Source organism: Bubalus bubalis, chromosome 3 (assembly GCF_019923935.1).
Source record: "Bubalus bubalis isolate 160015118507 breed Murrah chromosome 3, NDDB_SH_1, whole genome shotgun sequence".
NCBI classification, from domain to species: Eukaryota; Metazoa; Chordata; class Mammalia; order Artiodactyla; family Bovidae; genus Bubalus; species Bubalus bubalis.
The window spans coordinates 35,829,940-35,857,779 of record NC_059159.1 but is presented as its reverse complement, the minus strand read 5'-3'; the positions used below and the strand labels follow the sequence as shown (position 1 = coordinate 35,857,779).

At 45.3% G+C, this 27,840-nt stretch overlaps 1 long non-coding RNA gene across 1 annotated transcript; it reads left to right on the top strand.

Annotated features, from left to right (window-relative positions):
- LOC112583740 lies at positions 1-27,634 on the top strand. The gene is made up of 3 exons (XR_003107928.3): positions 1-324; positions 26,885-27,078; positions 27,285-27,634. It is a non-coding gene; the product is annotated as an uncharacterized LOC112583740 (long non-coding RNA).
- Positions 27,635-27,840: the final 206 nt, after the last annotated feature.

Genomic DNA, 27,840 nt, shown 5'->3' with positions numbered 1-27,840 from the left:
CTCCCTTCTTTGCCTGTTGAGTCATGAGATGCCCAAAGTGGCTGGGTGGCAGTCTTAACTTCAAGTGCAATGAAATCTTTATTGTGTCTCCTGGTGGAAGCATCCTTCCCTCTGGAAGAAGGCCTCTAGGTCAGCAGAGCATAAAGTCACAGGAACAGGAAGCAAAGGTCTTGCTGCTGAGTCATTAGGGGAAATAGGGTGCCACTCCCTTGATTCCTGGACCCATGAATCCTGGCTATCAGAGAATCAGCACCATATATCTAATGCTGATTCAGAGCACACACAGCCTCCTGGAGAACCTTGCCCCAGTCCCAGAACTGTGAAGTGAGTTCTTCTTTTTCTTTTCTTAATTGTATTGTTTATTTTTGCCTGTGCTGGTCTGTGGCTGCATGAGGGCTTTTCTCTAGTTGTGGTGAATGAAGGGCCACCCCCTAGTTGCGATGTGTGGGCTTCTCATTGCAGCGGCTTCTCGTTGCAGAGCAACAGCAGTAATTGTGGTGCCTGGGCTTAGTTCCCCGTGTCGGGTCTTAGTTCCTGGACCAGTGGTTGAACCCACGTCCCCCGCATTGGCAGGCAGATTCTTTACCACTAGATCACCAGGGAAGTGCCCCACCACAGTTTAAACTCATCTGACTCTGGTTTCCATGCTTGCTCTGTCTCTTCAAACTGTTTTAACTTTTAGTATGCCTGTAAATTGCTGCTGAAAGCCAGACAAGATGCACTGGATAAAAGGAATTGCTATAAACAAGGCTTCAGTGATGTTGCCTTGAAGTCTGTGGGTAGAGGAAGGGAAGCATTCTACAGCCTATGAGTAGGTCTCACTATTTTAGTGAGCCGATGCCCTGGGCGACAAACTTCACAGGTGTTTCTCCAGTTTTGGGGATGGGATTGTTAGAGAGCGCTGCTGCTGCTAAGTCGCTTCAGTCATGTCTGACTCTGTGCAACCCCACAGACGACAGCCCACCAGGCTCCCCCGTCCCTGGGATTTTCCAGGCAAGAACACTGGAGTGGGGTGCCATTTCCTTCTCCAATGCATGAAAGTGAAAAGCAAAAGTGAAGTCCCTCAGTCGTGTCTGACTCTTAGCGACCCCGTGGACGACTACAGCCCACCAGGCCCTCCATCCATGGGATTTTCCAGGCAAGAGTGCTGGAGTGGGGTGCCATTGCCTTCTACAGTTAGAGAGCGCTAGGATTGGGTATTTCCTTTCTCCCAGGTGGGTTAGGCTCTGGTAAAATAGCTTCTCTTGAGGGCAGATCTCATTAAGAACAGAATGCTCTGAGGGTGTCTCAAAATGGCTGCTTTTCCTCTCCTCCTGACAGAAGCAGATTTCTTTCTGATCTTCACTTTAAGAATCTGGTGGAGTTCCTGGAGGTAAAACTCACAAAGAAAGGGCCACTCCATCTAAGCCTGGGCCCCCTGGAGTTTTAAACCCTTAGGTTTGTCCACACTGAGCCTCCAGCAATTCAATGGCCAGGGGTGTTTTGTTTGTCTTTCTTTAAAATTTTGGCTGCATTGTTCAGCATGCAGAATCTTAGTTTCCGTACAAAGATTGCACTCGAGCCCCCTGCAGTGGAAGCGTGGAATCTTAAATTCTGGACCGCCAGTGTTTTGATATTCCGACCCTAATGGGGTTCTAGTGGAGGCGTCTGTTCACATGTTTCTGCTCTGGTTAAGTTGTAATTCTTTGTATGTTCCTGTCTCTCTCTCCAACTGGGAGGGTGGGCAGGCAGAGGTTTATGCTCTGACCTCAATTCTCTAATGGATCTAAAAAAAAGGTGTTGATTCATTTTGTTCAGCTTTCTACTCTTTAGGATAGAGTGACAACTTCCAAGCTCCTTACATGCCAGACAGGAAACTGGAAGTCTCTCTCTCTTTTTAAATGACAGCTTTATTGAGATATAATTCATATATAACAAAACTCACCCTTTTAGACTGTAAAATTCAGAGGTTTTTAGGATAGTCACAAAGTTGTGCAATCCTCTCTGTTTTGTTGTGCTCAGTTGTGTCCAACTGTTTGCGACCCCATGGACTGCAGCCCGCCAGGCTTCTCTGTCCATGGGGATTCTTCAGGCAAGAATACTGGAGTGGGTTGCCATTTCCTACTCCAGAGGATCTTCCCGACCCAGGAAGATCGTGTCTCTTGCATCTCCTGCATTGGTAGGCAGATTCTTTACCACTGAGACACCTGGAAAGCCCTTCAGATCAGATCAGATCAGTGACTCAGTTGTGTCCGACTCTTTGTGACCCCATGAATCGCAGCACGCCAGGCCTCCCTGTCCATCACCAACTCCCGGAGTTCACTGAGACTCAAGTCCATCGAGTCAGTGATGCCATCTAGCCATCTCATCCTCTGTCGTCCCCTTCTCCTCCTGCCCCCAATCCCTCCCAGCATCAGAGTCTTTTCCAGTGAGTCAACTCTTCACATGAGGTGGCCAAAGGACTGGAGTTTCAGCTTTAGCATCATTCCTTCCAGAGAAATCCCAGGGCTGATCTCCTTCAGAATGGACCGGTTGGATCTCCTTGCAGTCCAAGGGACTCTCAAGAGTCTTCTCCAACACCACAGTTCAAAGCATCAATTCTTTGGCGCTCAGCCTTCTTCACAGTCCAGCTCTCACATCCATACATGACCACAGGAAAAACCATAGCCTTGACTAGACCGACCTTTGTTGGCAAAGTAATGTCTCTGCTTTTGAATATGCTATCTAGGCTGGTCATAACTTTCCTTCCAAGGAGTAAGCGTCTTTTAATTTCATGGCTGCAGTCACCATCTGCAGTGATTTTGGAGCCCAAAAAATAAAGTCTGACACTGTTTCCACTGTTTCCCCATCTATTTCCCATGAAGTGATGGGACCAGATGCCATGATCTTCGTTTTCTGAATGTTGAATTTTAAGCCAACTTTTTCACTCTCCACTTTCACTTTCATCAAGAGGCTTTTTAGTTCCTCTTCACTTTCTGCCATAAGGGTGGTGTCATCTGCATATCTGAGGTTACTGATATTTCTCCTAGCAATCTTGATTCCAGCTTGTGCTTCTTCTAGTCCAGCATTTCTCATGATGTACTCTGCATATAAGTTCAATAAACAGGGTGACAATATACAGCCTTGACATACTCCTTTTCCTATTTGGAACCAGTCTGTTGTTCCATGTCCAGTTCTAACTGTTGCTTCCTGACCTGCATACAGATTTCTCAAGAGGCAGGTCAGGTGGTCTGGTATTCCCATCTCTTGAAGAATTTCCCACAGTTTATTGTGATCCACACAGTCAAAGGCTTTGGCATAGTCAATAAAGCAGAAATAGATGTTTTTCTGGAACTCTCTTGTTTTTTCCATGATCCAGCGGATGTTGGCAATTTGATCTCTGGTTCCTCTGCCTTTTCTAAAACCACCTTGAACATCAGGAAGTTCACGGTTCACGTATTGCTGAAACCTGGCTTGGAGAATTTTGAGCATTACTTTACTAGCGTGTGAGATGAGTGCAATTGTGCGGTAGTTTGAGCATTCTTTGGCATTGCCTTTCTTTGGGATTGGAATGAAAACTGACCTTTTCCAGTCCTGTGGCCACTGCTGAGTTTTCCAAATTTGCTGGCATATTGAGTGCAGCACTTTCACAGCATCATCTTTCAGGATTTGGAATAGCTCAACTGGAATTCCATCACCTCCACTAGCTTTGTTCATAGTGATGCTTTCTAAGGCCCACATGGAATGAGGTTCGTGACATTGTACAGGAGACAGGGATCAAGACCATCCCCATGGAAATGAAATGCAAAAAAGCAAAATGGCTGTCTGGGGAGGCCTTACAAATAGCTGTGAAAAGAAGAGAAGTGAAAAGCAAAGGAGGAAAGGAAAGATATAAACATCTGAATGCAGAGTTCCAAAGAATAGCAAGAAGAGATAAGAAAGCCTTCTTCAGCGATCAATGCAAAGGAATAGAGGAAAACAACAGAATGGGAAAGACTAGAGATCTCTTCAAGAAAATCCGAGATACCAAAGGAACATTTCATGCAAAGATGGGCTCGATAAAGGACACAAATGGTATGGACCTAACAGAAGCAGAAGATATTAAGAAGAGATGGCAAGAATACACAGAAGAACTGTACAAAAAAGATGTTCACGACCCAGATAATCACGATGGTGTGATCACTGACCTAGAGCCAGACATCCTGGAATGCACCTTGCTAATTCTTACTCATTTTTTTGTGGTTGCTCTTGTTAACATGTATTTTCTTTCTTTTTATTTTTGCCTGTGCTGGGGCTTCGTTGCTGCTCGGGCTTTCTCTAGTTGCAGAGAGCGAGGGCTGCTCTCTAGCTGTGGTGCAAGGGCCTCTCGTTGCAGTGGTTTCTCTTGTTGCCCAGCGTGGGCTATAGAACGAGTGGGCTTCAGTAGTTGTGGCGGCTGCTGCTAAGTCGCTTCAGTCGTGTCTGACTCTGTGCAACCCCAGAGACGGCAGCCCACCAGGCTCCCCTGTCCCTGGGATTCTCCGGGCAAGAACACTGGAGTGGGTTGCCATTTCCTTCTCCAGTGCACAAAAGTGAAAATTGAAAGTGAAGTCGCTCAGTCGTGTTGGACTCTTAGCGACCCCATGGACTGAAGCCTGCCAGGCTCCTCCGTCCATGGGATTTTCCAGGCAAAAGAGTACTGGAGTGGGTGCCATTGCCTTCTCCAGTAGTTGTGGCACTTGGGCTCAGTAGTTGCATTTTGCAGGCTCTAGAGCACTTGCTCAATAGTAATGGTGCACAGCTCAGTTGCTCCGCGGTACATGGGATCTCCTCAGAGCAGGTATCGAGACTGTGTCTCCTGCGTTGGCAGACGGATTCTTTACCGTGAGCCACCAGAGGAGCTGCCTGACTCATTTTTAACAAGTCAAATCAAACATCTTCCTCAGTGGTGCCTTCCCGACCATCCTGCCTCCCTCTGCACCCAATTAGTTAAGGCTTTTGTAATGTCATCCCCAATCCTGGTTCACAACCCTCTGTATGTAATTATTTACCTCCCTCCTGCTCCATGTCTGACTCTGTAGATTCAAACCCTCTGAAGTCACTGTAGCATTTGAGTGCCCTGTATCTGGGTCCCTATAGGATATCCTCAGCTCTTTTTTTTTTTTCTTTTTTTGGTGCAGGATCTTGGTTCCCCAACCGGGGTGGAACCTGCACCCTTGGCAGTGAAAATTTGGAGTCCTAACCACTGGACCACCAGGGAATTCCCAGCTGCTGCCCTTTTGAAGGAAGGTTTTCTTTGTGGATCTGGTTTTGCCTTTCTGGGGTGACCAGATCGTCTCTATTTCCCTGGCACTGGAAGTCCGGGGTCCCAAGGAACACCTCAGTCCCAGGCAATGTGGGTGGTTGGTCAGCTGACCGTTCGTGCTCCAGGACAGATTTAGGTCCTGGGTGGAGGCTCTTGCGCCCAGGCCTGAGTCCTTGTCATGCTCCTCAGCTCTCCCCGGAGTCTGTGAACCTGACTCCTCCTCCATGTCTGTAGAAAGCAGAGTCTATGCTCCACTGACCACGGGGTTTCCTGGTGACCCTGTCGCCACCTCACTGCCACTTGTCAGGCTCCAAGGTCTGCAAGAGACAGAATCCGAGAGGTAGAATTCCTCGTACACCTCTTGTTCTCCTAGACCGCCCGGGCCAAACCCAGAGTCAGCGAGAGGTCAGGGCTCATCACTGATGTCCAGGCTGCATCTACCAGACTGTGCTGCAGGCCACATGGAGGGCTTTTTAAGAACTACCCATGATTCTTCCTCTCAAAGCTTCATGAGGAGGTCAATTCCTTTTTTTATTTCTACTTAAAAAAATTTTTTTAATTCAAATTGAAGTATAGTTGACTTACAATGTTGTGTTAATTACTGCTGTACAGCAAAGTGAGTCAGTCATATATATATATATATTCTTTTTTATATTCTTTTCATTATGATTTATCATAGGATATTGAATATGGTTCCCTGTGCTATACAGTAGGACTTTGTTGTTTATCCGTTCTCTATATAATAGTCCCCATTTGCAAACCCTCCCCTCCCACACCATCCATTCCCAAGCCCCGTCTGCTGTGGCCACCACCAGCCTGTTCTCCATGTCTGTGATTCTGTTTCTGTTTCACTTAGGCTCGTTTGTGTCATATTGTGTCATGTTTTAGACTCCACATGTAGGTGATATCATATGGTTTTTGTCTTTCTCTTTATGAATTAATTTACTTAGTATGGCCATCTCTGGTTGCATCCATGTTGCAGCAGATGGCATTCTTTCATTCTTTTTGAGGGCTGAATTGTATTCCATTGTGTATATGTACTGTACCTTCTTTATCCATTCATCTGTCAGTAGACATTTAGGCTGTTTCCTTGTCTTGGCTATTGTGAATACTACTGCTAGGAACACAGGGGTACATGTATCTTTTTGAATTGTAGCTTTGTCCAGATATGTGCCCAGGAGTGGGCTTGTGGGATCATCTGATGCTTCTATTATTAGTTTTCTGAGGACCCTCCATACTGTTTTCCACAACAGCGTAGGAGGGTTCCCTTTTCTCCACATCCTCTCCAGCATTTTGTTATTTATAGACTTTTTAATGATGGCCATTGTAATTGGTGTTGTACCTCATTTTAGTTTCAATCATATTTCTTAAAAAATCAGGAATGTTGAGCATCTTTTCATGTGCCTGTAGCCATCTGTCTTCTTGGAGAACTGTCTTTTTAGATCTTCTACACATTTGTGAATAGAGTTGTTTGTTTTTTTGTTCTTGAATTGTGAGCTGTTTATTTATTTTGGAAATTATGCTCTTGTCAGTCTCATCATGCAAATATTTTTCCCATTCTGTAGGCTGTCTTTTTGTTCTGCGTATGATTTCCCTTACTGTGCAAAAGCTTGTAAGTTTAATGAGGATCCATTCGTTTATTTTTGTTTTTATTCCTATTGCCTTGGGAGTCTGACCAGGAGGTCAGTTCTTTACCCAACCTGCTAGGAGGATCTCAGGAGAAATGTCTCCATGGATTGATCCTAAGACCAAGAGCAGAAGTTTCCTGAGCAGTTGGTTGGTTATTAATCTCAGAGACTCTTAGAACCGTGTTATTGAGCGAGTCATCCTTCCTTCATCAGCTGTGGGGGATGTCTGGAGCACACTTGTGTTCCACTCCCCCAGTGCAAAGCATTTAGGACATCGTGGTCCCCACTTTGTCCTTGTTCCTGGTGTGTGATGGCCCCACCTTACTATTTCATTCCTCTTTCCCCTTCTTTGCTTTATTGACATAAAATTACATCCAGTGAAAATGCACACATCTTACGCATACAACTGGATGAGTTTTGACAACTCAAATGTTGACACCCATGTACCAACGCCCAAATCAAGAAAAAGCACATTTCTATCACCCAGAAAGTCTACTCATATTTCTTTACGGCCAACTTCTCACCCTGAAACTATCCTTTCCCTGCTTTTAATACATTTTCTTACTGCTTTTCATGTAGTCTCCCCCACCCCCACTGGTTGTAGTTACTTTATATATATATATATATATATATATATATATATATATATATATTTTATTTCCTTTTTGGTAGTTCCCTGACTGGGAACCAATCCCAAGCCCCTTGCAGTGAAAGTATAGAGTCCTAATCACAGGACTGCCAAGGAAGTACCCATGTAGCCTTTTGAATATCCTAAATCTTCTCTTGCAATGAGAAAGAGCATGAGTAAGGAGGGTATTGTAATGAGGGTGATGTCCCAGCCCTGGCTCAATATTGTACAGACTTCCCTCCCACCTGGGAGAATGACAGAGCGTGGAGTGCTGAAGAAGCTCAGATCCCACCATCTGAGGCCTTCTGACCACATTCAGGTTCCCTGCCACACCCTCCTCCCCTCTGTGTGTCTGGAAGCCTCCTCCATGTGGTGCTGCCCAGCCTGGGGGTGCTTCCCAGGACTCCTCCTCGTGGGTGACTTGTGTCTTTGTTCACTGTCTCCCCCCTTGATAACCATCATGGATGCTCCCCTTCCTTCAATCCAGCCCCAAACTAGTCTTCACATTTCATCCTGCACCAGTGCCTGCCACTGTGCTGAGTGAGGGAGACGCATAGACAAGGCTGAGATGGTTTTGGCCCTCTGGGAAGTAAGGGGCTTGCTCACGCATACATGGAGAAGTCACCTCACAATACAAGACTGCGTGTGACCTCAGGAGAGGAGAATTACTGTGCATTTATGCACACGAATGTCTGCAGCAGTCTAAGGTCCTCGAATTTATTAAGCCATTCAAAAATATTTATTTAATTTTGCTACATGCAAAGCACAGTTCTATAATTTTTTTACTTTTTTTGGCCACGTGGCATGTGGGATCTTCATTCCCTGACCAGGGATTGAACCAGCAGGCCCTGCATTGGGAGGGTGGCATCTTAACCACTCAACCAGGGAAGTCCCCAGGCACAGTTCTAGACACATCAGTAAACTGTGAGGTCCCCTGCCCTTGGGGAGCTTGTACTGTCATGGGAGAAAATACACAATAAATGTGAGAAATCAGTAAATCGTGTAGACTGTGAGAAAGTAACCATTGCTATGGCAAAAAGGAAAAGAACAGGATCAGGGATCAGGAATTTGGGGCGGCGGGCCTGATGCAGGATTAAATGAGGTGGTCTGGGTAGGTGTCACGGAGCAGGTGAGATTTGAACAAAGACTTGACGGGGGAGGGAGAAAGCCAAGTGGGTATCTAGGAAAGCCCATTCTAGGCCAGGGGTTCTCAGTCTGTGGTGATTCCTCCCTAGTACTCAGGAGACTTTTTGCCAACGTCTAGAGACATTTTTGTTGTCACAACTGTGTGTATGTTTGGGTGCTGCTGGCTTCTACAAGGGAGAGGCGGTAAACATCCCACAATACACGCAGGACAACTCCCACGACAAAGAATTAGCCAGACAGCCAATGGTGCCAAGGTGAGGAAGCTGGTCTGTAGCGGAAAGAGCCAGCGCAAAGGATCTGTGGCAGAAGCATGCCTGGCATCCATAGAAGTGCCGGGAACCCATATGGCTGGAGGGCGGAGACAGAAGCCAAGGTGAGAGGCAGGCATGCCAGCTGACATAGGGCAGGGAAGCAAGAGATGACTGACATGAGTCGTCACTGCAGGGTTTGAAGTGGAGGTTGATGTCATCTCACTGAACATGTTTGAGTCTCCATCAGGCTGCTGTGCTGGGAACAGGCTGTGAGACCGAAAGCCAGTGACCTGAGAGCCAGTTTGGACTTTCCCCTCTTTCTTCCCCATCGTCTGCCCCCGCTCACTCCCAGCTGCCTCAGAGCAAAAGCAGCAGCTGTGAGATGTGCCCCCCTCCCCGGTCCCCACCCCCGTCCTGTCCTTTCCCGGCACAGGGCACAGGCCAAGCCCCAGGCAAGGGCTCAGGATTCCCCTCCAGTGCATCCCTTCAGTGCGCAGGCGCACGCCCACGTCTCCCGGATGAGAGAGACACTGCCCAACCAGCCCCAGACGCAGAGCTGTCCTTCAACGCAGGAGAGTCTGGGAGGGGGTCACCATCATCAAGTGCCAGCCTTTCATAAATTGAATCTCTTTCTTATGAAAGATCCTAGGGGTTCCCTGTACCTTACTGTATGACTTCTTTATGAGCAGCCATTCCTTTTCCAGATAAAACAGAAGCAAAGAATTAAAACTATGTAACAAAAATAACTAAAAAACACCCTCCACTGGCCCTGGAGCCCCTCTTCAGCTACCATCCCCCCTCCTCTCCTCCCTACCCCTTTGCATCAAACCTCATCTTCACCCACTGCAGTCTGGTTTCTGCCTCCCCCACTGCACCCAAACTGTTCTAACCTCTGTGTCCTTAAATCAACACAGTTGACAACCTCCTTGCTCCCTGACAGCCGGTCTTCTCCTCCTGCCCTACCTGGGCTCCTCTTCTGGTCTTCTGGAGTTCCTCAGCGGGATCTTAGTCCATGACAGGGACTGAACCCAGGCCTCCTGCATTAGCAGTGTGGAGTCTTAACCACTGGACCGCCAGGGAAGTTCCCAAACAGCCTCTACTTCTCTCCCTCTGGGTGATCACCTCCCACAGATCCAAATAGCATTTACATTCATTTAAAATATCATTTATAGGGGCTTCTCTGGTGGCTCAGTGGTAAAAAATCTGCCTGTCAATGTAGGAGACAAGGGTTTGATCCCTGGTCGGGGAAGATCTCACATGCCTCGGAGCATTTAAGCTCGTCCACCACAACTAGTGAGCCAATGCTCTAGAGCCCAGGAGCCACAGTGACAGCCCATGTGCCGCAACTACTGAAGCCCACGCACCAAGAGCCCATGCCCCACAGCAAGAGAAGCCACTGCAGTGAGAAGCCCGAGCACCACAGCTAGAGAGTAGCCCTGGATTGCCACAACTAGAGAAAAGCCCGAGCAGCAAGGAAGACCCAGCACGGCTTAAATAAATAAACATTTTTTAAAAATATCATTTATAGCATCAGCCTGACTCCAACCTGAAATATCCAAGCACTAGGCTTCCCTGCTTGGGCATCTCACGGGTACTTCAGACCTAGCAGGATGGGATGGAACTCTGTCTCAGACTTGTTCCTCCCTGGAGGTCCCCATCTCAATGCATTGCACCCACATCCACCAGGTGCTTGTTCTGTCTTTATGATTTTGAGTACTCTAGGTCAAAACTAGTTGCTGCTTAGCCTCTTGGGGTGATCCTGTTTCTGGCACCAGTCACGCAGGTGAGTTTGGCCATGAACACACAACATCTTTGTTCTTGTCATCTGCTGTCCCCACACCGCACTGCTGGACGCACAGCAGCTCCTGAACTGACAGGTCAGGTGAATGAAAGCTTCAATGAGGCATTCTTCCTGCTCCCTGAAAAATGGGGCCTGCTCCTCCACTGCAGGGAGAAGCCTGAAATGCTTTTTCAGAATCATGCCTCGTCAGACTACAGAGTACATTTCTTATATCCAACTACAATTTCCTCTTTGTATAATGAAAATTGCTTTCAATGCTCCTTGCATCCAAATGAAGGCTCAATAACTATTTGTTAGCAGTGAACAGAGAGTGATACCTCAGTGATTGTTAGCTGATGGGCGTGAACATGACTTAAGTATAAGCAAAATGTAAAGAAACAAGCCTTAACCTCCACCAAAAGGCTAAGGACAAAGCTGCCACCAGCGTGGGCATTAGGTCTCATTTGGAAGCCAAGAATCTGATCATCCTGTCTGGGCAATTTCCTACCATAGGCACGTTGCTAGGAGGTAAAGCCTTCCACCCTCAGTAGAGACCCTATGGCCAGAGGTTCACTTTCCTAGCACCCCTTGCAGCTGATGGGGGTGACACATGACCCAGGCTGAGTCAGGTGGACCACTGCCCCCTGAGATTTTGGTTTGAAGACTAGAGAAACAAAGCCACATGAAGCGTATCCATCTCAGGGCCAGCGGCGGCCTCCAGCGTCCAGGGCCAGTGGTGCTGGCAGTCCTGGCTGTGCATCTGTGTCCTGCAGGGCCTGTGGCGGGCCTGCCCTCAGCAGGCCAGATCCGCAGTGAACGTTGGTCCCTGTCCATGCTGTGACTCCCTTGACTAGGTTTGTTTCCTGAGCCTGGCTATCCAACCTTCCCGGAGATTCTGGGAGCCTATGGCCTTCTTTCTGATTGATTTTTGCTGCACCGCACAGCTTGTGGGATCTTGGTTCACCTACCAGGGATCGAATCTGCACCCCCAGCATTGGAAGCTCAGAGTCTTCACTACTGGACCGCCAAGGAAGTCCCCCTATGGCCTTCTGATAAACTCCTTTCCGGCTTGTAATCACCAGGGATGGTTTTTATTGCTAAAAACTCTAATAGCTCGCCACAGACAAGAACTTAAGGGTGAGGTGGAGGCCTTATGTCCTGCTCATCTGAGAGCCACGCATCAACTCCAGGCTCAGGCTCTGACAGGGGACTCCTCCAGCAGAGCCTGAGCAGGACCCTGAAGTGGTGGGGTCAGAGGCTGAGAAAGTCCTTCCTAGAGTGAGGTCCCCAACCAGCAGTGGAGGCGTTATCAGAAATGCAAATCCCCCTTCCCGGATCAACAGAACCAAAGGTGCCGGTGGGGGCTTCTTGGTAGTCCAGTGGTTAAGACCCTGCCTTCCACTGCAGGAGGTGTGGGTTCGATTCCTGGTCAGGGAACGAAGATCCCACATGTCACAGGGTGCAGCCAAACATTAAAAAAAAAAAACAAAAAATGCTGGTGGTGAGTCCCAGCAATTGACACTTTAAGGAGCCCTGTAAGTGACTCAGATGTACCCTAAAACTTACCCTGGAACTTCAAGGAGGAGCCATGTGCAGCAGAAAAAGCATCAGATAGAAACTAGAGACCTGGTTCTAGCTCTTGACTAGTTGACTTTGGACTCATTTGCCTTTTCTGAGTCTAGTTTCCTTTCATCTATAAAACGGGGCTTGTGACATCACCACAGAGGCTTTGTGTGAGGATCAAATTAAATAACACTGTACACATACGGTGCCAAGCCTGATAACGGGCCCCAGGAGACGCCCAGGAAACGACAGCCGTCACTGTTCAGAATGGTTGCAACTCGTTCTCTTAGTAGACATCTGTGCAAATTTGGGCGGGGACCCTAGTGTCTCAGCCTCTTTTTCTCTCTGTAACATGCAGATAACAAGCCTCTCCTCCTAGGCTGGTTAGGAGAATCAAGGAAGATAATATATGAAAGGAACGTTTTGTCCAAACTGAAACATGAAACTGTGAAAACGCAAAATGAAATAAAGTTCAGATATATTCTACCTAGGGGACGTCCCTGATGGTCCAGTGTCTAAGATTATACGCTCCCACTGCGGGGTTTGATCCCTGATCAGGGAACTAGATCCCACATGCCACAGCTAAAGATTTTGAATGCCACAACAAAAATTGGAGGTCCTGTGTGCCACAACGAAAACCTGGTGTAGCCAAATAAATAAACAAAAATTTTAAAAATAAACCAAAAGTATTCCACCTAGACAGCAAGACACCAACACAAGGCGAGGAAGGGCTTTCTTAAGGGTTTCTCATGAGGCCTGGGCTCCCACTGTGGGTGGAGGCTACATTAGGCATGGAGGATCCAGCAGTGAACTGGCAGATAATAGTCTCTGCCCCTGAAATTGTTCATAATTTAACTTTCAACTCATTCAGGCCAGAGTGCTGCTCATATTTCTACAGTAAAACATTCATGTAGAGTTATGCCGGAGAATTGATGCTTTTGAACTGTGGTGTTGGAGAAGACTCTTGAGAGTCCCTTAGACTGCAAGGAGATCCAACCAGTCCATTCTGAAGGAGATCAGCCCTGGGATTTCTTTGGAAGGAATGATGCTAAAGCTGAAACTCCAGTACTCTGGCCACCTCATGCGAAGAGTTGACTCATTGGAAAAGAGTCTGATGCTGGAAGGGATTGGGGGCAGGAGGAGAAGGGGACGACAGAGGATGAGATGGCTGGATGGCATCACTGATTTGATGGACGTGAGTCTCAGTGAACTCGGGGAGTTGGTGATGGACAGGGAGGCCTGGCTGCTGTGATTCATGGGGTCACAAAGAGTCGGACATGACTGAGCAACTAAACTGAACTGAACTGATGTATACGTGTGTGTGTGTGTTAGTCATTTAGTTGTGCCCAAATTCTTTGTGGCTCCATGGACTGTAATCCACCAGGCTCCTCTGTCCATGGAATTATCCAGGCAAGAATTACTGGAATGGGTTGCCATTCCCTTCTCCAGGGGATTCTCCCAACCCAGGGATCGAACTGGCGTCTCCTGCATTACAGGCAGATTCTTTATTATCTGAGCCACCAGGGGAGCCCAACATATTTATATATACACACATGTATATTTATATATATTCATACATATGTGCTTGTATGTGCTCAGTCGCTTCAGTCATGTCTGACTCTCTGCGACCCCACCAGGCTCCTCTGTCCATGGGATTCTCTAGGCAAAAAGACTGGAGGGGGTTGTCGTGGCCTCCTCCAGGAGATCTTCCCGACCTAGGAATCAAACCCGCATCATCTCCTGCATTGCAGGTGGATTCTTTACCCACTGAGCCACCTGAGATAACATATAAACCTTTGTTTCTCTGCATGTGAGTGTCAAATTTGTGTGCGTATATATAATTACATAGACGAGTTAAATTTAAACTGAAGAAAGATTTGAAAACACAGATTTTAAAAACTGTGGTGCCAACTCCTTCCTTACTGTATTCATTTGTTTAGACCAGATGACACATACACATGGCTATAGAAATCTATGGCAAAAATTCTCTCTCACTGCTGACACTCAGATTCCCAGCTCTTCTGCTGCAGGAGGAACCCTGGTACCAATCTCCTGTGTCTTCTTCTAGAAACATAGGCTGCGCTTATGCAAGTTACATGTGTGTGTGTGTTTACATGTGAGTTTCCATATTTGCTCTTTTAATGATATATAATAGAGCTTGTTCCTTAAACAGCTGCATGCGTAAATTAGGTTTTGTCCACGATATCTTGACCTCAAGCAATTCAGTTCAGTTCAGTTGCTCAGTTGTGTCCGACTCTTTGTGACCCCATGGACAGCAGTACGCCAGGCTTGCCTGTCCATCACCAGCTCCCGGAGCTTGTTCAGGCTCATGTCCATCAAGTTTTTGCAAGCAATTCTTCGACAACAAAACACACTGCTTGAAAGTCTGCCATGGACTGCTTTGGTGGTCCAGTGGCTAATACTCTGCACTCCCAATGAGGGGCCGAGGTTTGACCCTGGTCAGGGAACTAGATCCCACATGCTGCAACTAAGGATCCGGTGAAGACTGAAGCCTTCAGTGAAGACTGAAGCTCCCACATGTGGTACGGTAAAATACATAAATAAGTTCAAGAACAGAATGCCATGATGTGATCCCAGCTCTCCCCTCTAGCAAGGTTCCCCCTACCCACCTGGCTTCAGGCCTGATTTCTTTCAGCGCGTTTTACCATTTGAGACTCCGAAAGCTGGACGGTTCATCTGAGGCCTTACCAAAGATCTGAAGCCAGTGGAGACCAGAATCCAGGTTTTCCATTTCCAGGCCCACTTCCAGCCAGGGGCTCAATGGCTGTTGGCAGACACCACAAGTGTATTTTGTTGTTTTTGACTGACTGATTCGTGCGTTTACATTTGCCTTCCCCAAGAGGGTCTGAGGTGGCTGCCAGTGAAGTATCAGGACTTGTGTTTGCTTTTACCGTTTTCTCCTGCTTGGAGGGAGGCCAGATGGTCTGAGCCATTGCAGAGAAGCTAGAACTGAGTCAAGCTGCAGCTCAGGGCCAAGGCTGAGGTAGGTGCCAAGGGCCAGGGGCCAAACTAGATAGACCATATTAGTTATCAGGTCAATCTCCATGTTGCCGACATAGCCAAGTCTGAGCCTCAGGCCACAGAGCTAGGCCAGAGAGTGGTGTCCTGAGCGCACACCACCCAGGAGCCTGGCCCCCTCCTGACATTCAGTACCATCTGGGCTGAGTCTTACGCTGAGGCAGCTATGAAATGGACGGAGAGCTGAGGATAAAAGTAAAAGCCTTGTGGGGACTTCCCTGGCAGTCCAGTGGTTACGAATCAGCCTTGCAATGCAGGTGATGCAGCTTCGATCTGTTGTTAGGGAACTAATTTCCTGCAAGCCTTGGCGCAACTAAGCCTGCATGCTCCAGGACCTGAGCACCACAGCAAAAGGTGTGGCATGAGGCAAGGAAGATCCCGTGTGCCCCAGCTAAGACCTGATGCAGCCAAATAAAACAAATGTAAACAACAACAACCATGACCTTATGACTGAAACCCTGAAATAGAGAAGGTACAAAGTCAAAGGCGCAGATGACAGTCAGGCTAATCATTGCTCATCTAACCTTGGAAGGCTGATCCTTCTTCTCTACTCATCAAATCCTACCCAGTCTTCAAGGCCAGTACTTCTTTCCCCTCCTCTGAGAACTGATGGGACACATAGGGCAAGGGGTCACCTTGGAGTCCCAGGTTTGAATTCTGGTACCTTCACTTCCTGGCAAAATCACTCATTCATACAAGGAGTATCTATGGAGCATCTACTATGCGTGCGGCATTAGCTGGGGTAGGGAAACAAAGATAAATTGATCACAGCCCCTGTACGCATGAAGCTGACAATAGGGAGTCAGATGAGACAACAGACGAAAATGTGGAGGGATAGTGATGTGATAAGATAAGAACAGGCAGCTGGAAAGCAGAGCGAGGCCCTAACCGTCAAAGGATGCACAGGGACCCAAAAGGTCCAGGCAGAATCCTTTGGAGAATTCCCTGGGACCAACCAAGGAAAAGTAGCCATTTATTCAACAAATACATGGAGTGCGTTACTGTGTGCCTGGCAAGAAATAAGGCACTGGAGATACAATGGTCCTTAGCACAAAGAACTTCACACTCCAGTGAGGGGATGCCCAATGCCTATGACTTTTGCCTGGACCTCCCTGCTGGTCCAGTGGTTAAAACTCCACGCTTCCAACTCAGGGGACCTGGGTTCGACCCCTGGTTGGGGAACTAATATTCCCACATGTCACATGGGACCACCAATAAATAAATCAGTTGGGTCAAGTGCAATGATAGAAACACAGCATTGTGATCAAGAATAATGCTGGGGATGTGAAGGGGATACAACTGTTGGAGGGAGGATGAGGAAGAACCTTGTGGTGTTAGATCGCAATGAAAAGCGTCATAGGAATTTATTATAAGGTATGTATCCTATCTATGTCTGATAAAGGGTCTAGAAACAGTGGTATTTCCCAAACTGCTGACTTTACTTTGTGCTTAGATCTTGGTTTCTCATAGCCCTCTGTGTGATAGGAAACAGAATTCTTTGAAGAAGTCCCAGGGCTGGTAGAGAGGAAGTACAAAGGGCACCTGGAAGAGAGAGGTGCAGGGGTTGGGGAGAAGAAAGAGAAAGGGGAGGAGAAGGTGAAGAGGAAGAGAATAAAGACAACAAGAAGGAAAGGCTCAAAAACTAAAGAGGGTGCAGGGATCAAATGGAAAAATCTCCCACTGGATGAATCTGGACAATATAAATATTGAAATGGAGGATGACTTAATAGGTTATAATACATGAAACAATACATAACTAATGGGTACATGGTTATCCTAAAACTAAAGACAAATAAGTTGGGGAAGGAGAGAATTTATAGTATACCGTAGTTTATAAATACAGAGGGACAATTACGAAGTTCACGTCTTTAAACCAACCTAGTATTAATTGATTCAGGCAAGAATCATTAAAGGATGTTAAAATCTTCAGACAAAAGTTTGTTGGAGGACAGGATATTTATAGGGTCTCAAATGTCTTTCCACAGATTTTTTTTTTTCCATGTGGCCTGTGGGATCTTAGTTCCCCCAGCAGGGATCAAGCCCGTGACCCCTGCAGTGGAAGCAGAGTCCTAACCATTAGATCATCAGGGAATTCCCTCTACAGACTATTCATTCATTTCAAAAATGATAAATGTAACTTTAGAGTGGAGGAGCCTGGCACACATGACTTTAACCAAGGGATCAAAGTTAACATCACCACTAATGGGATGAATTATGACCTGTGCCTCCTGGTATGAGGCACCAGGAAGGACACTACAGCATTTCTAGGTCTTCGCTGCCAAAAATGTGCAATCTGATTTATTCCTTAAAATAAAGAAAAAAATAAGGGATGTTCTGTGATATTTTGTTTTATAATAAGAAATATATATTTCATGTTTGTCTCCATTTCTGGCCCAGTGTGCCTGAAGCCCTTGGAATTTCCCAATCCATAAGAGCAATGGGAATATCTTTTCTTTCAGCATTTGGTCTTTTGTCCTTGGGCTCTGAAAAAATGCCAGGGCCATAAAGGCGAAAAGAATGTGTCATAACAAGTGTCAGCAAACCCCTTTCTACCACACGTGAGTTTATGTTAATGGAGTGACTTTTGGAAAGCCTCTGGGGATGGGGGCGGGTTACCAGGGAAACCAGTCATGTGATTAGAGGGTTGGACTTTCAATCCCAAACTTCCAGGGAAAGGCTAGAGATGGAGTTCAAGCACCCATGGCTGATGATTTGATCAATCATATCTATGTAAAAAAGTCTCCATAAAACTGCAAAAGGACCAGGTTTATAGAGCTTCTGGGTTCAACGGACATTTGGAGGAGCTGGGAGGGTGCATGCCCCTTCCTACATACCTTGCTCTGTACATCTCTTCCATCGGCTGTTCCTGAGTTGTATCTTTTTGTAATAAACTAATAATCTAGTAAGTAAATGGCTCTCTTGAGCTCTGTGAACCTATGTAGCAAATTAATCAGTGATTAATCAACGACTGCTTCATAGCTGGTTGGTCAGAAGCATGGTATCAACCTAGACTTTCCCTCAGTGTCTCAAGCATATGGGGAGGGGATAGTCTTACAGGACTGAGCCCTTAACCTGCGGGATCTATGCTATCTCTAGGTAGATGGTGTTGGAATTGGAGTTAAATTGTAGGAAACTCAGGTGGTGTCACGGAAATGCCTGATGTGTGGGAAAAGTGCACATCTGGTGTCAGAAGTGAAGTGGAGTAGTAGGAGTACTGACAGTAGAGGAGACACACAACAGGAAGTGAGTTTTTCCTCTACACCATCTGTAAACCAGCAACCTGGACACAAAAAACAACAATGTCGTGAAAGACAAAACAAGGCCAAGAAACCAGTCTCAATAAAAGGAGCCTAAAAAGGCATGACACTGTGACCTGTGATCCTAGATCAGAAGAAACAATTGCTATAACACAGATTATTGAGACAATCAGGGAAACTTGAATGTAGATTTTATACAAGATAATGATATTGTGTGTGTGTGCGCGCTCAGTCGCTCAGTCACTCAGTCGTGTCTGATTCTTTGCGACCCGATGAACGTAGCCTGGCAGGTTCCTCTGTGCAGGGAATTTTCCGGGCAAGAATACTGGAACAAGTTGCCATTTCCTACTCCAGGGGATCTTCCCGACCCAGGGATCGAACCCAAGTCTCTTGAGTCTCTGGCATCTCCTGCGTGAGCAGGCAGATTCTTTACCACTGTGCCACATGGGAAGCCCCAGTGGTGTTGTCCAGATATTAAGTATCCAGATTTGATAGTTACATTGTAGTTAGGGAAGAGAAAACCTCTGGGAGGTCCCTAGCCATCCAGTGGTTAGGCCTTGGTGCTTTCACTGCCATGGCCCGGAGTTCAATGCCTAGTCATCTGGGAACTAAGATCCTGCAAGCTGCATGGCACGGCCCCACAAATAAATAAATAAAAAATAAAAGAATTTATTTAAATAAAATCTTTGTTCTTAGGAGAGCCAAGCTGAACTATGCAGGGTAAAATCTTGCAATACCTGTTACTTACTCTTACATGTATCAATAAGAATAAGAAGATGAAGTATATTAATGTATATATATGAAGAGAAAGGTAAAATAAGTGTGGGAAAAGCTGGCCACTGGTGAATACAGGGGGAAGGTCTAAGGGTGCTCATTACACTACTGTTGTTTAGTCGCTAAGTCGTGCCTGACTCTTTTATACCCCGTGGACTAGACCTGCCAGCCTCCTCTATCAGTGGGATTTTCCAGGCGAGAATATTGGAGTGAGTTGCCGTTTCCTTCCTCAGGGGCTCTTTCTGAGTGGGTTCGAACCCACGTCTCCTGCATTGGCAGGCGGATTCTTTACCACTGAGCTGTGAGGGAAACCCTCATTGTACTATACTTGCAACTTTTCTGTAGGTTTAAAATTGTCCAAAATAAAGTTTCAGAATAAAAAGCTGGACTTCTCTGGTGGTCCAGTGGTGAAGAATCCACCTTCCAATGCAGGGGACATGGCTTCAATCTCTGGTCGGACAACTAAGATCCCACACGCTCCAGGGCAGCTAAGCCCTCGAGCCGCAAGGAAGACTCAGGGCAACCAAAAATAAATGAGTACTAAAAATAAATCAAAAGCTAAAGCCAGTTCCAATTTAAAACACTTTGGAGTGAATTCAGTGATCAAGTGTGAAATTTCTGTATCAGCTCAATTTATGATACCAAGTTTGGTAAAAGAAATGAATGAACAAACTTAAGGATAGTGCATTTATCTTCCTTAAAATGACTAATGAAGGAAATGAGAAGCCAAAGAGGTAGAGGCCAAGGAAAGAGGGCTTCAGAATGAGAGTGAAAAACAAAGACGCTACAAAGAAGTAAGATGTGGGCTAAGGTTGGCACCCCACTCCAGTACTCTTGCCTGGGAAATCCCATGGATGGAGGAGCCTGGTAGGCTGCAGTCCATGGGGTCGCTAAGAGTCCTGCACGACTGAGCGACTTCACTTTCACTTTTCACTTTCATGCACTGGAGAAGGAAATGGCAACCCACTCCAGTGTTCTTGCCTGGAGTATCCCAGGGACGGGGGAACCTGGTGGGCTGCCAGACGTCTATGGGGTCGTACAGAGTCGGACACAACTGAAGCGACTTAGCAGCAGCAGCAAGGTATATCTGCTGAGATAAGTAAAAGGGAGTGGTCTTCCAGCTATCCCATGACTGGGGGTATACCCTGAGGAAACCATAATTGAAAAGGAAAAATGTACCCGTGTTCATTGCAACACTATTTACAATAGCTAGGACATGGAAGCAGCCTAGATGTCCATCAACAGATGTATAGATAAAGAAGGTGTTGTACATATATACAATGGAATATTACTCAGCCATAAAAAGGAACACATTTGAATCAATTCTAATGAGGTAGATGAACCTAGAGGCTATTATGTAAAGTGAAGTAAGTCACAAAGAGAAAAACAACTCCTGCATATTAATGCATATATGTGGAATCTAGAAAGATACTACTGATGAACTAGTTGCAGGCCAGTAATGGAGATGACTGAGCTCCTTATTGCCAAATTCAGACTTAAATTGAAGAAAGTAGGGAAAACCACTAGATCATTCAGGTATGACCTAAATCAAATCCCTTATGATTATACAGTGGAAGTGAGAAATAGATTTAAGGGACTAGATCTGATAGAGTGCCTGATGAACTATGGACTGAGGTTCGTGACATTGTACAGGAGACAGGCAGGGATCAAGATCATCCCCATGGGAAGGAAATGCAAAAAAGTAAAATGGCTGTCTGGGGGGACCTTACAAATAGCTGTGAAAAGAAGAGAAGCAAAAAGCAAAGGAGAAAAGGAAAGATATAAGCATCTGAATGCAGAGTTCCAAAGAATAGCAAGAAGAGATAAGAAAGCCTTCCTCAGCGATCAATGCAAAGAAATAGAGGAAAACAACAGAATGGGAAAGACTAGAGATCTCTTCAAGAAAATTAGAGATACCAAAGGAACATTTCATGCAAAGATGGGCTCAATAAAGGACAGAAATGGTATGGACCTAACAGAAGCAGAAGATATTAAGAAGAGGTGGGAAGAATACACAGAAGAACTGTACAAAAAAGGTCTTCACAACCAAAATAATCATGATGGTGTCATCACTCACCTAAAGCCAAACATCCTGGAATGTGAAGTCAAGTGGGCCTTAGAAAGCATCACTACGAACAAAGACTAGTGGAGCTGATGGAATTCCAGTTGAACTATTCCAAATCCTGAAAGATGATGCTGTGAAAGTGCTGCACTCAATATGCCAGCAAATTTGGAAAACTCAGCAGTGGACACAGGACTGGAAAAGGTCAGTTTTCATTCCAATCCCAAAGAAAGGCAATGCCAAAGAATGCTCAAACTACCGCACAATTGCACTCATCTCACACGCTAGTAAAGTAATGCTCAAAATTCTCCAAACCAGGCTTCAGCAATACGGGAACAGTGAACTTCCTGATGTTCAAGGTGGTTTTAGAAAAGGCAGAGGAACCAGAGATCAAATTGCCAACATCTGCTGGATCATGGAAAAAGCGAGAGAGTTCCAGAAATCTATTTCTGCTTTATTGACTATGCCAAAGCCTTTGACTGTGTGGATCACAATAAACTGTGGGAAATTCTTCAAGAGATGGGAATACCAGACCACCTGATGTGCCTCTTGAGAAACCTGTGTGCAGGTCAGGAAGCAGCAGTTAGAACTGGACATGGAACAACAGACTGGTTCCAAATAGGTTGTATATTGTCACCCTGCTTATTTAAATTATATGCAGAGTACATCATGAGAAACGCTGAGCTGGAAGAAGCACAAGCTGGAATCAAGATTGCCGGGAGAAATATCAGTAACTTCAGATATGCAGATGACACCACCCTTATGGCAGAAAGTGAAGAGGAACTAAAAAGCCTCTTGTTGAAAGTGAAAGAGGAAAGTGAAAAAGTTGGCTTAGAGCTCAACATTCAGAAAACGAAGATCATGGCATCTGGTCCCATCACTTCATGGGAAATAGATGGGGAAACAGTGGAAACAGTGTCAGACTTTATTTTTTTGGGTTCCAAAATCACTGCAGATGGTGACTGAAGCCATGAAATTAAAAGACGCTTACTCCTTGGAAGGAAAGTTATGACCAACCTAGATAGCATATTCAAAAGCAAAGACATTACTTTGCCAACAAAGGTCCGTCTAGTCAAGGCTATGGTTTTTCCAGTGGTCATGTATGGATGTGAGTGTTGGACTGTGAAGAAAGCTGAGCGCTGAAGAATTGATGCCTTTGAACTGTGGTCTTGAGAGTCCCTTGGACTGCAAGGAGATCCAACCAGTCCATTCTAAAGGCGATCAGTCCTGGGTGTTCTTTCGAAGGAATGACGCTGAAGCTGAAACTCCAGTACTTTGGCCACCTCATGCAAAGAGTTGACTCATTGGAAAAGACTCTGATGCTGGGAGGGATTGGGGGCAGGAGGAGAAGGGGATGACAGAGGATGAGATTGCTGGATGGCATCACCGACTCGATGGACGTGAGTTTGAGTGAACTCCAGGAGTTGGTGATGGACAGGGAGGCCTGGTGTGCTGCAATTCATGGGGTGGCAAAGACTCGGACATGACTGAGCGACTGAACTGAACTGAACTCAACTGTACTGAATGGAGATGAAGATATAGAAAACAGACTTGTGCACACAGTAAGGGAAGGAGACGGTGGGATGAATTGAGAATGTAGCATAGAAATATATATATATATGACTATATGTAAAATAGGCAACCAATGGGAGTTTGCTCTATGACAGGAAGCTCAAATTCGGGTGCTCTCTGACAACCTAAAGGGGTGGGACATGTGTATACCTATGGCTGATTCATGTTGCTGTATGGCATAAACCAACATAACATTGTAAAGCAATTATCCTCCAATTAAAGATAAATAATTTTTGTAAAAAAGAAGGAGAGGTCTTTGGTGGAGCATCGGTTCAGCTGGCTGGTGGGTGGGGGGATGCATAGGAGGGAGGGCCAGGAATCATCAGCAAAGGGATGGTTTTGAATGTCTGGGGAAGGCTGAGGATGGGGAATAGGAGTGGAAGATTTCAGTTGTTTTCTTAATTTCTTAATTGATTAGGTTTTAAGCATACAAATTTTGACCAGAAGTGTGTGGGGTGGTGGCTTGGGAGGGTGGTTATGAATAGCTAGTCCTCTCCTAGGCTTGGTACCAATTCATTCCTGTTGCCTGGGATTGTTCCAGGTATAGCGTCACAAGTTCCCCCTCCTAGGAACCTTCTCAGTCAGGCTTGTTACTCTCCACTCCCAGGCTGCTCCCACCAATAAATATTCCCTGGTCACTGCCAGCCCAGGAGGTTAGATTGTATATATTCTTTCAGCAAGCTTTTGCTGGTGCTGAAAATATGGTGGCCAGCAAAGCAGAGAGCCGCCACCCTTACAGACCATGTGAAATTCCTTCTTTGCACTGAAGTGGTATTAATAAAACTGGGCCTCTTTAAAAAAGAAAATCTCATTTCCCCTCATCATAATTGTAAGAAAATTTGAGAAGAAAAGCGTAAAAAGGCAAAGGAAAAAAAACCCACACTGGCAGATTTCCTCTCAGTATTTTTCCTACACATTTCCCAAGTCACTTCCGATCAGTGTCCAGAAAAATGCAAGTTAATTTTAATTTTGGCCGCAAACCAAGAACAAAAAGGTTAAGTGCATTGAATTAATTTTTCAAGCTCAAGTTAAAGGCTCTGAGGGTGATCTGCTGTCTCCAAGGTTCCAAACCTGTTTTTTTTTTTCCTCTAGCAGGTGTGATCACAGACCTGGCCCAGGTGGGAAATGACTTTCTCTCCTCAGCAAGGCTTCCAGATTTGCAATTTCTCTCTTTTTCCAAATAAAATGCTGCATTCACTGATAAGGAATCAAGCAGAACAGAGGCCATTACCCTGAGAAACAAAAGAGCCTCACCCCTGCCCATCCTGTTCCAGCCCACCCCACTCCCTCGACCTAGAGGCAACCCTTTTTAACAGTTTCTATTTTTGTTTCTTCTGGAAGCTATTTCCAAAAATCCTAGCTCAAATGCCCATACTTTATTTCTTTGTATTCTGATTTCAGTGACTATTGACGTTCCAGTATAAAACATGAGGCATTGAACTCATTTACATTCCCTCTTGGTCTCTTCTTCCCAATGATGACTATCTATATTATTATTTTGTTTTCATTTTTATTATTATTTTTAATTTAATTTTTTGGCCAGGCCTCACGGCTTGTGGGATCTTAATTCCTTGACCAGGGATTGAACCCCTCGCCCTTGGTAATAAAAATACAGGGTTCTAACCACTGGAAAGTGAAAATTTTAGTCCCTCTTTGCGACCCCATGGACTGCAGCCTGCCAGGTTCCTCTGTCCATGGAATTCTCCAGGCAAGATTACCGGAGTAGGTAGCCATTCCCCTCTCCAGGGGATCTTCCTGACCCAGGGATTGAACCCAGGTCTCCTGTCTTGGGCTTCCCTCATAGCTCAGTTGGTAAAGAATCCACCTGCGATGCAGGAGACCCTGGTTTGATTCCTGGGTCGGGAAGATCCACTGGCGAGGGGATAGGCTACCCAACCAGTATTCTTGGGCTTAGCTGGTGAAGAATCCACCTGCAATGTGGGAGACCTGAGTTCGATCCCTGGGTTGGGAAAATCACCTGGAGAAGGGAAAGGCTACCCACTCCAGTATTCTGGCCTGGAGAATTCCATGGACTAAGGCCATGAGATCACAAAGAGTCTCAGACACGACTGAGAGACTTTCACCTTCACCTTCACCTTCATCGATCCCTCACTTCCTGTGTTGCAGGCAGATTGTTTACCATCTGAGCCATGAGAGAAGAAGCCCCCTAACTACTGGACCACTAAGGATTTCCCTATTTTTGCTTTCAAATAAATTATTATATTTTGGTTCCATCTCTTTTCCTTGGTATCTCTAGTGAGAGGCCAGTTTATAACTCCTCATTCTCTCCACACTTCCACATGCAAACTTTTTCTCAGCCTTTCATTTACATATTCAAGATTTTGACTATTTACAATCATTCCAGCCACCAAAACAAAGTCTTCCAGATTTTTCTACATTGATTCTAAAGGTTGAGGTCTAATGAACAGTACTTGTGAATACTGGTCGCACTCAGGCCAAACAATGGGCAGGATTATATTTTCTATACCTTGCCTTCAATTCTACAACCCAGGAGAATGTTTCAAGCACATGGTCAATTAAATTAAATTAACACTAGGTCAGTTAAACACCATCATGTCATATTATATCTTGCCTATCATTTACATTAAGAATTTCTGTTTCAGCTTTGGCCTTTTCCTAGAGATTCTGATGACTTTTCTTTCTTCTTGTATTCCTTACATATACCATATCTTTTTTTTTCCCCAAGTGATTGTTCACATCATTTATTCAGTTCAAGCTCCATTTGCCTCTTCGTCGAATTAGAACCCATTACTCCTTAAGTTTGCTCCACAGTCATCATCCTGGCATCTTCATGCACTGATCTTTGGGCTTAGATCCACTGTTTCCTGTGTCGTATTTTGTCTTCTTTCTGGTTCGCTACCACATTTCCTGGTATACACCCTCAACTTTCTAGGAGTGTAGAAGCCAACTCTGCATGTCAAAACAAGCCTTTATCTGTTTGACTGGATATAGAATTCTAGATAGAAATTCATTTCTCTCAAAATTGTGTAGGCATTTCTCCATTTAATCTTCTAAGATTCAGTGTTATTGATGCAAAGTTTGTGGCCATTTTGATTCTTGTTCCTTTAGAGATGAATAGTTTTTCTCTTTAGAATGTTTATCATCTTCCCTTTATTCCTGATATTCTGAAATTTCATGAGGAAGTATCTAGATACAGATGATTTTTCATTCATTATCTTGAGCACACAATAAACCCTTTCAGAATGGAGACATTAGTTTTAGTCTTGAAGTTATCTCTTATTCTTTTCTAAGATATTTTCCTTCCCTTCAATTTATTCATTATTATTTTTCTGGGGTTCCTAATAGCTGTATGATCCTTCTGGATTTATCCTCTGTGTTTGCTATCTTTTCTCTGATTTCCATTTGTCACTCTTTTGCTCTCTATATTTTTTCAAGTTTTATTTATTTATTTTTGGCTGTCCTGGGATTTCATTGCTGAGTGCAGGCTTTCTCCGGTTGCAGTGAGCAGGGGCTACTCTAGTTTGGAGTTCGGGCTTCTCATTGTGGTGGCTTCTCTTGTGGCTCGTAGGCTCTAGGGCTCGTAGGCTTCAGTAGTTGCAGCACATGGGCTTAGTGGCCTCCCAGCATGTGGAATCTTCCCAGAGCAGGGAGAACCTGTGTCCCCTGTGGACCACTGGACCACCTTGCTCTATTATTTTTAGAAATCCCCCCCCAACTTTATGTTTTAATCCTTCTACTGAACATTTTACTTTTGCAACCACATTTTTAGTCCCTGCAAAATAATTCTTGTTCTCTGTTTCTCTTTCATACAGTATCCTGTTTTGGTTTTATGGATGTTTTGTCTTCCTGAATCTCTAAGTATATTAGATCTTTCTCTTTATACTCTGGATTATCTCTGTTTTCTTGTGTTACCTTTTGTTTTGTTTTCTTTTGCTTATTTTGGTCTTTCTTTGCATGCAGATTCTCCTTATATGCCTGGTGATCATTGGTAATATGTGATAAAGAACCACCTAGGTATCCTCAGTGATGGCATCATCAACTCGATGGACATGAGTTTGAGTACGCTCCAGGAGTTGGTGATGGACAGGAAAGCCTGGCATGCTGCAGTCCATGGGGTCCCAAAGAGTCGGACACAACTGAGCGACTGAACTGAGGTATCCTCAATTATATTATTTCTTCTCTACATTTCTCCCTGGTAGAAATTTGGCCTAGAAATTCTTTGTGAATCAAGATAGGATATATCAACTGAAAGGCTTCAGTAGGGATAGGGAGAGTTGGTGGTCAATTGTCAGTTTATTTTTCCTAGAGACTTTTGCCCAGGAAGATGAATGTTCCTAATTAACTTTACTGCTTATTCCAGGAACTTCCGGTAAGACCCATTAGCTCTTCAATAGAAGGCATCAACTGATGAAGAAGGAAACAGACAGAGCTGGACTCCATCTTAGGCCTGGCTGTGAGCATTAGGCTACACGCATGGTCATCCTCCCAAAGGACTCTGAACTTTGTGCCCAGTGTCTATAGAAATGGCATACCCATGGAACACCAGACCCCTGGATAAAGGAGCCTCAAGACTTGTACTTGGACTCTCCTTTGCCTGAAAGAGTATGCTAATTATCTCTGTAAGAGAACAAAGTGGTAAATTCCATTATGTTTATCCGGATATGACCCCAGGCCTATTGATAAACATCCACTGTTTATCTAGTCTTGTGACACAGGAATCATGGGTTAACTTTGATCCTATCTCTCTTTACCTTGTCCAGACTAGTTTCAAGGAATTTGGGGAGGTGGGTTTGAGCAAGTACACTTAGGGTATATAAGGTTTTCACAAAAACTGGTTGGGGTCCTTGGCTAAGAAGAGACTGTGCCTTGGGCCCGCTGGTGTAATAACCTGCACTCCACTATCTGCATTGTCCTTC